Source organism: Pelobates fuscus, chromosome 2 (genome assembly GCF_036172605.1).
Source record: "Pelobates fuscus isolate aPelFus1 chromosome 2, aPelFus1.pri, whole genome shotgun sequence".
Classification (NCBI taxonomy): Eukaryota; Metazoa; Chordata; class Amphibia; order Anura; family Pelobatidae; genus Pelobates; species Pelobates fuscus.
This window is the reverse complement of record NC_086318.1, coordinates 334765489-334784131: the sequence shown is the minus strand read 5'-3', so window position 1 is coordinate 334784131 and position 18643 is coordinate 334765489.

Genomic DNA, 18643 nt, shown 5'->3' with positions numbered 1-18643 from the left:
TCCGAGGAGGCAAAAAAATGATCAAACTATGCTTCAGATGTCAATTTGAAGTTTTATGTGTCAATAATTCTTGCATCAAACATGTGACGCCTTTGGTGTTACAAATCTACTATAAATATGTGCCGAGTTTGAACACATTTGTATTCAAGAGCGTATAGCTGTGAAACTGTGCCTTGAATGTATAATTCTTACTGCATATGGGATACTATTTAGCAAGAGGTTCGGAATTTAGGCTCACTGGCATGCTTTGTGCATCCAGCATCATTAGTGTTTTTGCTTCATTCAGCACATAACTATTTAAGCAGGCATTTTTTTTTACTTATAATAGCCTATGTTAAAGTATAATTGTCGTGAAAAAAACAGAACATGGCATTCATTCATATGTTATCATTTCTTAATATGTACATTATACTTTCAAAGTTAATATTGAATATATAGTTTGCATTGCTCCCCTGTGTTGCTTCAGCCTGGACAAAGAAAATTATCAAATATGTTTCCTTATCAAAGGTGTTAGGGCCGGCCCAAGAGATTGTTCTGCCTAGGTCCAAGGATGAAATGCTGTTCCCCCCTTCCCCCCCCCAAAAAAAATGCTGGGAATAAAGTGTGTGTCTAAGTGTGTGCTGGGGATGGTATGGGTGTCTGTGTGTGTGCTGGGGATGAAGTGTGTATCTGTGTGTGTGCCCCGGTTGAAGTTTGTGTCAGTTTGTGTTGGTGATGAAGTGTGTGTCTGTGTGTGTTGGGGATGAAGTGTGTGTGTGTGCTGGGGATGAAGTGTGTGTGTGTGCTGGGGATGAAGTGTGCGTCTGTGTGCTGTGCGTGAAGTGTGTCTGTGTGTGTGCTGGGGATGTAGTGTGTGTCTGTGTGTGTGCTGGGGATGAAGTGTGTTTTTGTGTGTGCTGGGAATGTAGTGTGTGTCTGTGTGTGTGCTGTGAATTAGCATGTGTCCGTGTAGTTGGGGGATGTAGCGTGTCTGTGTGTGCTGGGGATGTAGTGTGTGTTGGTGTGTGCACTGCAGTCCATATACTTACTTATACACTGTGTCTGACTATCTTCATGTGTGTCAGTATCTATATCAGTGATTGTATCTGTTTGTCTATGTATCTGCAATGTTTGTGTCTGTGTGTCTGAACATATGGATGTGTATCAGTGTTTCTGTGCAACTGTAAACTCATGCAGATACAGACACACAGACATACAGACACACTGATGCACACATCGATACGCCTGCAGGTACACAGACATACACACTGACACACACCCACAAACACCAACACACATGTAGATACAGACATACCGATACACACACTACACACACTGACAAACATGCAGATACACAGACATACAGATATACACACTACACACATACAGATACACACACTACACATGCACAGAGAAAAAGATGGTTGTGCTTCTCTTCGGTTAGAACCCATACTCATACCATCTTATGGAAGGAATTGTCTCTCCTGGTCCACTTCATTCATACACATGATTAAGACACTAGCGTGTTTCACTGTTACTGCTAATAATTATGATTTCATCACGAGATAATCAGTTTGTGCTATGCATTGTTGGAAAAGCTAAATTGTAAAATGTTTAATTTTATTATTAAACCATAAAATAAGAAATTATTGAACAAACAAGGAATTAAACAAATAAGCATTTGTTCAATAATTTCTTATTTTATGGCTTAATAATATAATTAAACGTTTTGTGGTTTTGCCCTACCTGGCTGAATCTTGCAGTGTGACTACACCTGTAACATCTGCAGACACAGTTGGTATAAGTTGATAGGGCACTGTTATTTTAAAGAACTGAAAAATGGTCCACTACACTACAAATTAAATGTGGGAGAAACTTTGTTCATGTCAGTATAGTAGCGGTGAGTGGGGGGGGGGGGGGGGGGGGGGGGGGGGGTCAAGTGCCCACCGGCTATTTTGTTTAATTTTTTTTTTTTAAATCCCCTTAAAATGATTTCTGCACCGCATATTTTATTAATACAAGATCGCAGAACTAAATCAATCAATTAATCAATCATTATAAAACTATGCTCTCTATTTTAATGCAGATATATAATAATCTAATTTTGCCAAATCAGAATTAGCATTGTAAAAATGCTTGATATTGTCTGGCCTGTATGCTAAGCATTAAGGTAATATTATGGACGTTTTTGCAGTATTATTAGATTCTAATAGCAGAATACTATTTGCAGAAATTTCACAAGCTTGTCAGTCAAAAGTCTATATTGAATGATTTTTCCTAAATACTAAGTATTGGCAAATTTCCTTTTAGTTTATAATCACATTATGGATTTCATATTATTTTTTCCTCCAAAAAAAGAAAAATCTATTGAAGTCTCAGTGATATAAATATCTACACATATTTATACAAAATGACTCATTCTTTCCATTGTTATTTGCGCTTGTCTGAAACACATGTCTATCATTTGAAAAGATTAAAATGCATATAATTGTAACTCTAGTCATATAAGATGTTAGTTGGTATACCAAGTATAAAATTGCATAATTGACTGAAACATCAGGGCATAGGAGTCTTAGATATATACTCTAAGAGAACTCCAGACTAATGTAATATAAATGATTTATTATATTGGCATTTTAACCTGACAAAGGTACTCTAGCAATACTAAAACGTGGATTTAATAAATCATTCATTTTGCATTAGTCCTGACGTATCATGATGTAGTTTACTGGAAACGTTTGGCACATTGCAGATTATGCTCTCTTGGTTTGTCTGTTTTTGTTCATTAAGATAAATATATTAAAAACTTTTAATCTTTCTTTGTCTTGGCCTTTGTGCATCAATCTTGCCCTTTCCTTTTCCATATAACCTTTTAAAAGTATTTGAAACAATTATGACCATTTGTTAGTAGACAGTAAAGTAAAATTCAGCTACTTTGGTCTTACATTTAAAACAAAAAGATCACTTTAAATACATTTTGAATTCTCACTTTAGTTAATAACCCTGAATTTTTCTTTATTGTTAAGAAATGTAGTCCAAGACATGTGTTGTTCTGTGAAACAAATTACCACTGTGAATGGTTTGTGGTAAGAGAGAGACGATCAGCATAATCTGCAATCACAGTAACATTGTACCCCCAACGTTTCGGCAAGAAGTGATCTTTGATATCTCCCCCAGACACATTTTTTCAGTTTATCTATTTATTTGGTATGTATTATGTGTTTATTATATGGTACTTTATGTTGAGATTGATTGTTAGGTTTGTGGTGGATGTTTTGTTTCTTGCTTGTTCTTTATTTGTTATATTTTGGTAGTATTAATTTTTCCCTGGTATATGTAATTTTGCACAGAGATTGCCCCGGTATGGGTACTGAGGTGAATAAATTTTTCTAGACATTGGTTCTTCTTTTAGGTAGTATGTATGTGTTGAATATAAACAAAAGTTGTTTCATATTTATTTTGGGTGTGCTCCTTATTGATCAAATATTTAAGACATAATGAATAAGCATATTATATATTTGTCAAATAAAATCCTAGGGGAGCAGGTTGCATAAAAACATATGTCTGAGAAGTCATAAATTAAGAGGGGTCAGCAAACGTAAAACATTCCCAATGAGAAACACACTGGAAATAACAAGATAGGTGCCTTGATAGAGAACACTGTATATCTAAAGAAAAAAAAAAGACACAAACTTGCCCAGCCCTGTGATGTAGCATTCCATTGAAAATCTTGATGGTCAAGCTAATGTGATTTTCATTCAGTTTGTAAGAAAATAAGGTGCTTGCACTCGTTCAGCTCTTGTCTAATGAGTGCATTCACTGATTATATGGTAACCAATCACATAGGTTGCATGGAGAGCTTATGTTACAGTAAAATGGCTGCCCCAGAGATACATCAATAATGTAGGACACAAGGAGGGAAAACACCAATGTGTATCGTCTAATGGACATCATCATGACATCATCATGACAAAGTTAGCAATCACAGTTCTTCTTCAGTGACTTCTAGCATGAAAAAGAAACACAAACTTGCCCAGCCTGTGTATTCCTAGATAGTTAAAAATGCAGTTAGAATAAAAAAAATAAATACAAAAAAAAAAATCAACAGTCAGTGGTAACTTCAAGTGCAACTCTGCTTTTACCACCATGACCAGCTTATTCACAGGAGCTGTATCCATAAATATCAAAATTTGTACTGTTTATTGTGTGTCGTGGATTACATATTTAAAGAAACAAAATAAATATAGCAATCTCCAATGCATTTTCTTTTTATATGCTATTGGTTTCTGATATCTGAATACTAGTTAGGGTAACACTAAAACGACCTGCATGCAATCATTAACAGTGAATAGGGCTTAGCATCTTCACTTGCAAACATGTACCTGTAGACTGATTGTATACTTTTCTTCCAAAACAGAAGGAAAATCAATAGATGTCTCTATGAAATAAGCATCAACGCATGTTACATATTGTCTTTACTTTAGAAACCAATAGAAGAAGTACGTTTGTATACTAAGTTTAATAATTACATCATGAGTGCAGTTTCAAATGACAAGAGAATTCTAGGCTAATGCAATATGAATGATTTATTAAATTGACATTTCCACCTGACAAAGGTACTCTAGCAATAATGAAACATTGATTTAATAAATCATTCATTTTGCATTAGTCCTCAATTTCCATGATGTAGTTTACAGGAATGGTATGGCAGGTTGTACATGATGCTATCTCAGCTCAACTGTATATCATACTGAATGAGAAATATAATCGTTATTTTTCTTACCATAATACAGAGAAAAATATTACATAATGCATTTAGTTTCTTTGTACATTTTCAGGAATCATTCTTTTTCTGTCCATATTTTCTTATTCCTCAAGGTATTTATTAACATTCTTGATTTTGATGGGGAGGTAACAGTCCAAATTACATCTTTTGTTTCCTGTCTGTACTAGTTAATGCTTCTTCATTTTTTAGAAATTCCTCTTTGTGTGTGCTGCCACAATGAAAGTACGTGCTCATGAATGTACAGTATGTACTGATGAGTATCTACTGGACTTCATTTCATTCTGAACTGCAATGTGTCAGAATTTGGGCAGACCAAGTGATTGGTCGAATTCCTGAACTCTAAGCCATAATGTAGACAGATCACAAATCAAAAAATTTGCTTATAATACATTTTACACATCAAGTGAAACTAAAGTAAAAGAACACAAAATTGATTCACATGCTAATTCCTAATGCTAAACCTAACTCAGAGGGATTTCCTCTGCTAACATCAGTATTGACACTCAAACCTAGGTTAAAGATAAAGTATGAATGTGTATTGGTCCTTAGTGTTAGCCAGCTAGACTATCACTTAGAATATAAGTCAGAATATCTGCATGAAGAGACAGAATAAACATAAACAGTCTGAAGTCAATGATCTCCCTCTCATGCTGTAACTGCTGCTTTCTATCCCTGCTGATCACACATTGCTAGGCAGCTGGCAAGTACCAGTGTCCATCAATGTAGGTGGCAGGCAGGAAGACTTTGTTAGGGTATTTTTAGACCATGGGGTCTCCCTCTCATTGGGGCAGTCTGAGAATCACTGTAGAGGAGTGCGCTCACTCAGCCATGGTGATTTAAAAGGATATAAAGAACTGTATGCAATGCTTACTTTGAACGCTGCATACATCTCATCTGTCAATCTGTGGCCACTATAGACAGCTTCAGCTGACAGAGAGGTACCAATTGATAAAAACAAAGAGAACATTACCTCCGCTCTGGCCTAAATCCCTATGTACATTTAAACAAAATGGAGGTTCTTTAGTTTTATTCCAATGGACATTTGAATATATGCTCACCTGCCACGTCAAGGCAAGCCCCAAAAGGTGAGTCCTACACTAGCCATTAGATTTGCTGATATCAGCCAAGAACCTCCAATGAGACAGGAAGGGATATATTATAAACCCTTTCACATTTAACCTTTTATAGGGCTTCTACACATACAATAAACTTTGCTGGTATCAGACAAAGTGTAAATATCTCTAATGAGACATGAAAGGGTGTTTTATATGATTCCAGCTTGGCTAATTTGACCAATATTTGTAATGCCTATTTTTTGTTATATGATTTCTTTCTAGACACCACTGTGCCATGTTCGCTACAATAGATATATTGCATTTATCAAACTGTACACATCTTATACCATGTAAGTACCTGCCTAATATTAATAACAGCTGAAATTAATATTACCTTCTTCCTCTAACCGAAGCTGATTTGACGATGTTTACTCTTACAACCCATGAAATATTTTCAGTAGACGTATCTGTAATATACCCTGTGCTATGTTACATGGGGATGCAGAACGTGATTGTTTCTTAATTATTACAAAAATTGCCAACCTTCATTCATACCGCTTAATGTATGTGTAACCTTCTCATTTGCCAATAAAGAAAGAATACAAAAAACAAGAACGGACCTGGCACACACAAAAAGTCTCAAAATACAGGTTTATGGAAGTAAAATAAAGAAAGGACTTTTATCAAACCTGGATTGATAAATCTCTATATTGTGCTGAAACATTTCTCATTTTACTTCAATACATCTGTGTAGTGGGACATGCCAGATTGAAACCAGAACTGTTTTGGCTCTTTTGTTATGTGTTTGTTCCATCAAAATTCCCTACTTTCTTATTACACACATGTATACATATTATATATTATTTATTAAAATATAGATGTTTTTTTTTATCATTTCACTGTTTTGAATTAAAAAAAACAAATTGGAAAAATAATGCCAGATTTTATAATTATTCCCAAACTCAACTACAGTCAACAATAAACACCAGCATGTGCGTGAGCTCCAATATAGCTAAATTTAGAGATCCCAAGTTTATTCCCAACAATGTACAAGTGTCAGAAAATAATGCTTGTGTATATATTATGTTATATGTAAACATATGTACGGTCAAAATGTATTTTCTTATCAAGTTTTCTTTTTTTATTTGTGGGATCTTGTCTGTTATTTAGTGTTATTACTGATTTAATTGAACATTTGGCTAGTTTCTATTCATCTTATACTAAGTCATAATGATTTAGATCCAATAAGTGGATGATACGCTCTTTTGCTCTCAATAGGCCTCAATCCCTAATTTTATAAATGACCTTAATTAGCAAATGCCACACTAATGTGTCTCATTTGAACACTGCCCCATAAATAGATTTGCTTTATAATAGCAATTATTGAGGGTTTTTTCTTCTTCTGAGTCGGTTATATTGCTTAGCACATTATAATGTTACTTGTTACTCGCCACCAGACTTAATATATCAAGTATGCAGGATCAACAACTGCTGACTTTTTATTTTATTCTCATTAATTACATTTTTTAACTGAGAAAAAGTAAAGAGCAAATTATACAAACTATAAATGTATAGACTATGAATACATCAATGAATACTATTTATGCAACAGTAATGTACATTTAACATGTTAGAACATTGTATATATCAATACTATCAATTAATAATAATGAAGGTGTAACGTGGAAAGTCCAGCCTCTCTCTCTTTTTAAAAATGTTTTATTATTGTTGTATTATTATTAGTGGCATGTTTACCAATAAAAATAACACTATCAGGATTACAACACCTGCTGTTTTTAAAAGTGATTTGTACTGAGTTGGCAAATATTCAAATATCCACTGATATATACTTTTAATAGGTGGTGTAACAGCTTCTTGATCCAATGCATTCTGGGACTGAGAATTATTTCCTAGTTTGTTGTAAAATTAGAAAATGCAAACTGGGGGTGGGGGGAAGTTACCTTCTTTTATGGCATATAGATAAGAGAAAGTCTAACTATGTAAACAAGGAGACATTTTATGATGTGTGCCTATTTCTCCTCCTTGTTTGCAAAGTGTGCCCTGGTTTTGGCTTTTATAACCTGTGACATAATTTTTAAATCTTTAATATAAATGTAAACGGTAACAGAGCACCTCATTAAAAAAGGATAACACAAGTTGTACGTAACTTTTCAGATTGTATTTGAAGGTGTAAATTCCCAAGAAGGGGAAGAAAATCCCTTTGAAGGCAGATAGAAATAGGGATAACACAGTCAGAACCTACTTATAAAGAAGATTAAAATTTACTTAATAATTCAAAGAAAACCAGGCAGATAAAAAACAAAAAATGGGAGGTTAGTACTTTATTAAAATTGTCTGCATCCTCATCGTTAATTTTAAAGCCTAGTTCTGTTTATATCATTTATAGACTCAAAGGGTTTATTTTGACTGAAAATAAGCTTAATGCATGAAGAGCACTTCAGGTCTTTACATATAAATGCTAACATGACAAATTGTTCATGTCTTACTTAAAGAGTTTTCGATGTCAGAACTTGGTTTATGGTGGTGTTGAAATCTCAGCATGTGTTTTAATGTCTGAATGGTTTTTGAATGAAGCCTCAAGTATGAAAGTAGCTGAAACTAACAAATAATAAAAGACAACATAATATTAGCTTGATTAAACATTGATAAGCTGTAAAGTATTTTTTTCACACGGAATAGTCAGTCACTCACTTAGAGACGTAATTTTCCAGAATGCCTTCTGGACTTTGTAATAGCTCCTTAAACTTCAAAATGTCATCATTGTCCATCCATCAACTCAAGTGAAGTTATGAAACTTCATTTCCTTGAGGCCCTGACATTACATTTCTTAATGTTTGTTTGTTTTATCAGCATTTCAATCGTCTAATAGACAAGAATGCGTGGTCAATAGCATATTTTTCTTAATGATATGTTCCTTATTTTACCATTTGTACAATCACACTACAAAGAGCACCTGAAGGAAGAAATCGGTGCACAAGTATAGGTATAAGTATAAGTATAGGTATGTATTCCTTTTTATGGATCACTTTACAGATACATTTGTAATCATTACTTATATAAATAATTTTGGTACTATTTTGCATGATGATAAAAAAACATGTGAAGGACATAAGAAATAACTTTTAAAACAGTTGTATTGACGCATTTATCATAAATGATATAAAACAATAATCAATAAATGCATTAGACGTTTATTGACACATATTTGGAGATGCATACATGCATAATTTACAGAAAAATACATTTAATCATAAAATATTGAAGATATATGAAATATAGGAACATTTTCCACTTATAATAGTGTCAATTCAACCTCCAAAATGTGACGATAATTATCAGGACGTTATCCACAATGTATTAATGTTGCATAGAATGTTTATGGCTAGTTTACAAATCATTTTGCAGTTGTGAGTGGTCCCCATGATATAAAAATACTTGCTCGCTGTAGTAGCTAATTGTGGACCATTGTAACTCGCAGCAGATGTGATATTAGATCTTGGGGTTCTGGAGACAACCAAACACTAAACATTTAGTTTCATGGTTTTAGTGTGAAGTCTTAAGAAACCCTCAATGTAATTTAAGATAGATCTCCTAATTGGGAACGATAACTAATATAACAGCTCCAACATTCCTCTATACTCACATCTCATGTAAAGTAGAGTGTGGGAGTCTATAATCATCCCCTAAAGGCAAATGCTAGAAAAAGTTCCCTCTTATTTCAGCTATAGCGAATGATTCTTTGTCACTGTTTAAATCAATAGTGTCAGAAGAAACTAACTTACGTGTAAGCAGTAGCATCATTCAATAATAAATCCTCAGAGAAATGTGTTACCTTCATCATTACTTATCCTATTTAGTTAGGTTGTCTTTATCTCTACAGACCCATTACTTACTTAATCTCCATGGTAGATGTTTTGGCAGAGCTGAGAGTCATATATAAATTAAATGCACTTTATGCATTTCAGCTTTAATAACATGTTGCATTCCTCATTATTGTTTACAGGGTAAGAATTTTTTGGCAAGACAGGAGGCTTCATATTTGCTTATCTTTCTTTACTCAACCTCCCAACAGCAAAGAAATAGTTAACAATGATTTAAAAAACATTAACCAATCAAAGTGTACAAGCATAGAATATAGTGTCTTCAAGCTCCTCTCAATTCCTCTTTCTTTGCTGCTTGCCTCCCAGGTGAGTCATGGTATTATCATCGTTAGCACTTCTTAGAGCTACAAACCATACCACCATGTACATGGACATGACTAAGCAATCCATTACCCTTTCTACATTAACTATTTTTTCCACAGTGCTCATATATATATATATATATATATATATATATATATATAAGCACTGTGAATATATATATATATATATATATATATATATATATATATATATATATATACACACAGATGATGAGTCTGGCATTGTATTGCCCAAAAGGAATCAATCGGTTTGTACCTTAAACTGACCACCGTGCTACGCAGTGCTACACAGTGAAATGTAGAGAAGACATAAAAATGACTAGTCGATGGATTTTATACAAATTCAACTTAGTGTATAAAATTTGCATAGAAAAGATCAGCGGATCAACGCCAAGTATAAGGCTATCGATCAATTTACTTTAGGCACTGAAGATGCGTTCCAGCAGTTCCCGTGGTGATTGGCATATCACCAGGGAGGAATTGCTTTACTTCTATTTTTACCTTGAATCGGGTATGTTTATCCTGTGCATTTCTGGCAGCTGCATGCATAGTAATTAAGTACCATGTCCGCATCTTATCATTTCATTTACACTCTGTTATATAATCTCAGTGTGCACTGTTTGTTCATCCTGATGAAATTTATTTTTGTGAACTGAAAAGCTGATATTTTTAGTTTTGCAATCATTAAATAAAAGATATATATATAGTATGCATAATTTACTATATATGATACAATATATCATAAGCTATATATATATATCACTTTGTTTATGCAGCCCTTTCCACACCTCCTTGTCTGTGACTGAAACAGCCTCCTGAAACACTTCCTGAAAAAGAAGTCTAACTTTTAAAGTTCCCTTACTGCACAGTGTGAATTGTTTCTACTCCTAATGGCAGATAATTGAACAGTGAGATTGCAGAGGCTGCTTTAAGTTGAATTTATTTTGGACAAACTAGGCATTAATTATCTGATATGTTAATGCATCATGTAGATAATGCCTTAAAAGAAGGGCACAAATGAATTAAAAAAAAAAATCTTTTTTTCAAAATCCCCCATGTTTGACGGTTTTGGTTAACTCTGTCCAATCTTTGATTTTGCTGAAACCTAAAATCAAATGGCATATTTGTGAAAAGGGCTCTTGTAAACTGTGAACAATGTTACGTGAAGAACAGAGTAAAACAACTTTAACTATAGAGTATTTGTCTCAAACACACCACCTTTTCAACCCAATAAAAAATGTTTTTTTCATGTAATGGAACCCTGTCAGTTAATCCAACTTGGCAGATGGATAGATTATATTTAAATTACACACCATTTGGCTGTTTCATTCTTATAAAAATGTGGATTAAGGGGGCGGAGCCAGCAAGCAACCCAAGCAGACGTGCGAGCACTGAGCTCCGGGAGAAATCCACTCACAAAGGACGAAATCGGGAGTTCAGATAAGCCCAACCACCACCAAAGCTGGTCAGAACAAGATGGGACATAAATCCAAACAGCTCCATAATGAAGGGATGCCGTCCACCCACAATATCGGAGAATTACTCCGAGCAACGCCGCGGCCGCGGCCTACCAAGATGGCGCCCGCACGGGAAGCCTATGATCACACCTCGGATGACAGCATGGAGGAGGCAGCCGAAGCAACGACAAAGAGCAGGAGTAATAGAGGTGAGAGTACCCCACCTCCTGAACAAATGCCGGCAAGCAAGGCAGACATCCTCCATCTGCTTAAGGAGCTTAAAGCTCAATCAGCAGCAGACGTGGCCCTAATCAGGGAAGATCTGGGCACCATGACAGCCCGCATACAGGCAGTGGAGGTGAATAAAGCTGCTACAACGGCCAAAATTGAAACCCTGCAAAGGGAAATGACCCAAATGCAGAAGACCAGCACTATGTTGGAAAATAAAGTGGCGACACTGGAAGACGCTAGGCGCCAATGAAACCTCAGGATAAGGGGGATACCAGAGGCTGTGCAAGATCCCGAGATCACACACTATTTACGCAGATTACTAGCCTCCCTGCTGCTACCAGCTAAAGCAAAATCCATCTTGCTGGAGTTTCGTTTGCGCATACCCAAACCTCCAAGAGCCCCAGCAGATGTCCCGCGGGACCTACTTATCCGCTTTCAATCCCTAAGGGGCAAACTACTAGTACAAGAAGCCGCCCGTGAAGCTAACACATACAAATTTGAAGGTTCTGAGCTATCTTTCTATAATGACCTCTCCAGAGCGACAGTCCAATGGCGACGCTCCATGAAAGAGGTCACCCAAGCACTGAGGGCCAAGGGGATACAATACAGATGGGGACCAGGGTGCAGGCTCTCTGCCAGCAATGAAGGCAAACGAGCTCACATCACCCAAGCTAGTGACTCAGTCACTTTTCTGCAAACCTTGGGAATATCCCTGGAAGCCACTACAGGCACTACCTCCGCAGCAAAGACGCCAGCGACCACGTCCAGGATATGGGACGTCAAGAGAATCCAACCCTTCTTCCCAAGAACGAGCGGTGCCGCAGGCACACCTCAGCCGCAAACCTGAATGTCGCAAGTACGATATAACCTGGACTGCATAACACAGTCGAACACCTCTTAGACTATCACCTTGCTTTAAGTCCGACCCCACCTTTCAAATCCTGCTCCAGCGGGCCCACCACCCAAAAGACCACCCACGATCAGCATTACCACTACCACTTCCTCCCAGATTGCTCATACCCCCCAAAAGGAAGCTATCTACAATAAGCAAATGCTAATATGTCCTACTAAAATTGTGCAACCACGAGCCAGAATTTTTTTATATAACTACTAGTATGCCACAGTACCTATGCTTTACCTAAACTGTTATGTTTACCTATTACCTATGATTATGCATGCAATGGTTGCATTTTAAAAAGTAGCAAACTATGTGTGATACTAAGTGTACCCTACTTACTATAATTGCTATGCTACAATAAAAATAATAAATATAAAAAAAATAAAAAAAATTGCATTTCAATAGATAATTTAAATTGTACAACCCATTTAAGAATACAAAATGGTACTTATATGTGACACAATAGTTTCCATACTAGAGATAATGTTAATGTTAAAGTTACATGCATATTATATGATGTCATAATAAATTATAACATAAATCTCTTTCAAAAAAAAAAAATGTGGATCATGCTTTTATCTTCTTCGCATGAAAAAAACAATGATGGAGTTTGTACAGTATACACCCATGCAGTTCGAATAGTGGGATCGGTGGGGGAACCACGTTTATTCATGTGAAACATCTAAATGAGGGGGTGAATTTACAACAAATGATCTAGTTATAGGTGACAGTGCGCAGGAACAGAATAATAGAGGGCATCCTTATTATTATTCCAATGAAGAAACAAATATACTACATGAAAAGCTGAATTTTACTGAAAGAAATATTTGGTTGCTAACAACTGAATCAATGATTTGCTGGAAACAGTTATATTTTAATTTATTTAATTTGTTTCTAATTAATGCAGTGTGTTACATTATGCTGACCTTTTACTAATTATTATGTATAGTTATAAATAGTTGCACAAATATAATTGCTATTAAAAAACAACTTTAATGAAAGACTCCGAGATGTTATTGCAAACCTATCATTTTATCTTTAATATGAATGTAAAGTAAAGGTTACTTTTGCATCAGCTTCAATATTCACCACCAGATTTGGAAGCTGATGCACAGATTGTCATAGTGGACCTTTAGACTGGTAAAATGCATATCTAGCAAATTTATATAAGGTAAAAAAAATATGCCCTGTCACAGTTATATTGTAAATGGATGCTAAAGGTTACATAAAAATCAATTTATACATGCAGGTTAGAGAGCCAGAAATTCTCTTTAATATCACTTTTTCTGTATGTCAGAAGTTTTCTTCCAAATAAAGCTCAAAGAGAATGTTCCTATATAACAAACAGTATTTGGCAAAGTAAGCCCACAGCAACAGTTCGAGTGCTCTAAGTACACTCATGGTAGTGTCTACGGTCCAGCCACCGGAGAAACAATGTTTTTGGATCCCCCTTTGTCTGTGTTTCTATCTGCCCATCTGTCTACCGTCTGGATCTCTGTTAGCTTATCTTACAGTGTTATCTCCACATCTTCTCACAGGTACCGTCAATGATGTCTCCACCCCATATCCTCTTCACTGCAATAGCTCTACCTATCCCTAAAAATGACCTGTCTCAGCATCACTCTTTCATGCTTCTTGACTCATGCACATATGGGATTCTGCATATCTTTATGAGCTTCTATACTAATAATTGGTACCAGACACTTGGGATATCATAGGACTCATTTTAGACACATGCAGTGACACTGGGCGTTGTTGTTGGGCTCATTGTGTGTTCAGTGGGTATAATACTGATCCTAATATTTTGTTTTCTAGATCTATTGCCCCACTCAAATATTTAAATACTGTGGACTCATAGCAGAGTAAGAGTTTACTCTGCAATTGCTCTGTTGAAGTTTATGGGAAAAATTATCTCCAGTAGTCAAAATAAACCCATTCTCTGTTAAGAGAATCCAGCCATGTGTGCCAACACACTGATTTAGATCACTTGTGTATCAACTTTAGTTTATTCCAAACTATGCTCTTTTCCATACTGCTTTTGTACTGACAAAGTTATGCTTATACTGCGCTTCAATAGATACTATCTCTGTACCAATTCAGGATTTGTTTTACATTGCACTTTTGTTCTAGAATCCTGTGTCATCCTAATCCATAGATTATCTTCTTGAAGGATATTTAAGTGTTCACGTTACTCCAGAACCCAAGGTCTTTGCCGGAGGTGACAGTAACTGGTAATACACAGTACGTTTTGCAGTTAGAATGTTTATCTGCCATGATTAAATTAGTGTAGGATTCACCGATATTGGAGCAGTGGTGGGCTTAACACAATATTAATAGTGTAACTAAAGCTCAATATGTTATTGCTAAGATAAGCAATTTCAAGTAGCCTTGTAACATGTATAACTGTATTTTTTTTGTGTATGTGCACAATGTTCCTTAATCTGTATTTTGGATAAGTATTATGGTCTTTACAGCAACACCACTGCATAGAAATACATGTTCCAGGTGTGCCCACAATTGATTATTTTCGGAGTATATTTAGAATCCAGAACAGATTCCTTTTGTTTTGTGTACACCATCCTATAGTATAGGAAAGCTTAACCATGAGACTTTGAAAGCAGTTTAACCCCTTAAGGACACATGACATTCCCTTTTATTCCAGACGTTTGGTCCTTAAGGGGTTAAGCAGTACGTACATGTTTGTGTCCCATAATAAAATTAGAGTAGGATTTACTGATATTTGAATGCTGTTACTTAGTGGTGAGCTTAACTTTATATGGCCATATGGTGTAACTGAATCCCCATATTTGTTTGCAAGATAGGTGATTTTAAGTGGCCGTGTAAAATTTAACCCTTTAAGGACACATGACATGTGTGACATGTCATGATTCCCTTTTATCCCAGAAGTTTGGTCCTTAAGGGGTTAAAAAACTGTATTTTTTTGTGTGCGCTGTATTTTGTATACATTTTGGTCTTTTTTTTTTTTTTTTTTTTGAGTGATTGGTAATAAGACAATCAAATAATGAGAATATCACAGTACCGTAGATCCAACGCCGGAAAAACTCATTGTGCTTTCAGCAGCAGACATTGACACAAAAATGAGTCTGGCATCGAACAACATGCTAGGATGATTTTAAGTATGGATTGTAGTCAAATTATAATGAAAATGTGTTAATGCTTAAGAATTGTAAAGATTATGTTATTTGCCCTTTTTAACATCACTGAATTTGTTGTGTAGTATCCACCTCTGAGAATCTAACAAAGCATAAAAACTGTATTAAACTCTAAATAGAAATTCAACAAATACTTCTATTCCATAGTGATAGCATAGTGATTTACAAATTCTCATTGTAATGTAACCTCAGGTTGTGATGGGTTTTACTTAATTGCATAGATTAATATGGAGTTCAATATTATAAATATAAACAGAAAAAAGTTAACCCTTATTCACATATACATATGTTAAATATGTTATATTTTGTATTTAACCATACATTGTTACTGGACTCCTGGAGTATTGATATGATACTTTAAGAAAGCACCATACTACCAAGGGCACTTTTGAGAATACATATATTTCCCCACTAATAGAGGACAGGTGTTTTGTCCAGGTGCAATAGGAATTCACTTAGATGGAGTGCATATGTGTTCGACAGAAGATCAGACAAATAGAACCTTATCATGATATACCGGCAGTGGCGTACTAAGGCGGGCGGGGGGGGGGGGGGGCGCTGTATACAGGTCTACTGAATCCTGAGGATGGAGTTTTCTGGCCCACAGTTTGATCATGGAAACATCAAGGACAGGTGGACTAGTGAACTTTGGATTGACTAACGGCAATCTAATTAGGGACTCACTAGAGTATATATTGTATGTAGTCGATGCCTTGTATTATGTTGCACGTTTGGCCCTGAGGAAGTCTTGCTGGTAAAGATATAACACATAGGGCTGTATCTGTATGCTGCATTGTTTATAGTTTTAAACATTTGAATCCTGATACATCTATCCTGAGGAAGTGACAGACATTTTGCTGTTACCTATTCTCTGGATATTTGTTAATGGGCTTTTAATTCTTCTACTTCTTGTAAGTGCAATAGAATAAAAAAGTGTTTTTATTTTCAAACACTGCTGCGCCATGGTTTTTAAAACCTATTTTTACATGTACTCCTGAGTACCCAGAAGATTATACTGAAGAGAGAATGCCTATATATGATGTGCTTATGCACGTTTGTGAGTTGAACCTTGAATCCTCTTTACTATTAAGTGTAACTACTCTATATGGTCTGTATATGGTCTTTTTGTCAATTTTGTAGATATCCTGTTTGTATAATGGTGAAATGTGCATTGCTAAAGTGCAATGTACTAATAATGTACTAACCTATATGTATATAAAGTCTTAAAGGTACTTAAAGTGCAAGTGCAACAAATATAGAAAATGTATGAAACTGGTTAGGATGACAACCACAGTGATACAAACAGTGGTAAATATACCTATATAGTCTAAACTAGCAGGAAGTATGAATAAAAAAAATTAAAAGAAACAAGTTCTTTAAATCAGATATCAATGCACAAAAAAATAAAACAATAAGAAGGATGAAAAGAAGGGTAAGATAATGGGAGTTACACAATAATACAGTATACAGTAATATACAAATGAAAAAGTAATACTCACAAAATAGGGGAACATTCACTAAATCAAATTTTAATGGGAAGGAATGTTTTACATTTTAACCCCTTAAGGACCAAACTTCTGGAATAAAAGGGAATCATGACATGTCACACATGTCATGTGTCCTTAAGGGGTTAAGGGTGAGCACTGGAGGAGTGAAAAATGGTGTTTCAGTCCATTGGTTTTGAAAACAACCTGTATTCCAATTTCCCTGGATGTAAAGAAATGTCCACATCCAAGAAGTGTATAACATGTTGGTTAATTTGTGATGTAACATTAACAGGTGTAGATAATCCATTGATATAATCGACATACTTCCCTTCCATAAATCCAAAGGGATGTGTACAAAAATATCATGCAATCTTATCGGTATATTCTCCCAAAATATATTTCCTTTCAAATTGGTAAATGTATGTGTAGCGGATGGTATTGGGCTGTCCTAAAAATTGCATTTATGTCTATGTGTTCGGTTGAATTGTAACCTGTATATGTGAAGTGTATGTAGCATTCACTGATTGTTCGGTAAAATCACTCCAGTTATTATGCGAGTGAAACTACCGAACAATCAGACCACCACAGGAGTAGGTGTGCCTCCAATTACTGTTCGCAACAATGTTGCAAACGGTTAATTGGCGGTTCGTGTAGTGGGTTCTTTGTTCTCTGGGTGGCCGCCATTCAGGAGACGAACACGTGGCAGCGTCCATTTTAAACTCACGAGCAGCGGTGTTTTGCCGTCGAGTGTCTGGAACCCAAATCGGACACTCAGTTAGGCAACCACCGCTGAGACCTCCACACTGCCACCAATTCGTATACAAACTACCGAATGGCTACCCGTTCGGTAGACAGAAACACACGAACAAGGGGATTCATTCGAATCCTCTCCAGTCTCCATAGCCCAAGTCATTCGTGCAGTTTATTCCCTTTTTCTGTGACCGACCACAGTTTATTCCCTTTTTCTGTGACAGGCCAAAACGCATGGAACAAATTTCGGCTGTTCCCTCCAGCGCGGTCGGTCTTTTTATTACTTCCACAAATTTCCCGAACCCCTAGTCTGATCTGGGTGATTTTTGGATATGCCACTCACCCACATCAGGGCTACCAGGGAATGTAATATTTAAAGGGGTACCCCTATGTTTAGGGGTACATCCAGAAACCCAGGGAATTTGTGTCCTGTATAATGGGATTGTGAGTCAGGCTAAGGGGAGGAGATGTGTGGGCGGCTACTCAAGTATGATTGGATACTGTACTAATGATTGTTATTCCCTCCCTTGCATGGGAGAATGCTTTATAAGGAAGTTGTGTGAATTAAAAGTCAGTTCTGCTCCTGATGTTGTGTGTCGTCC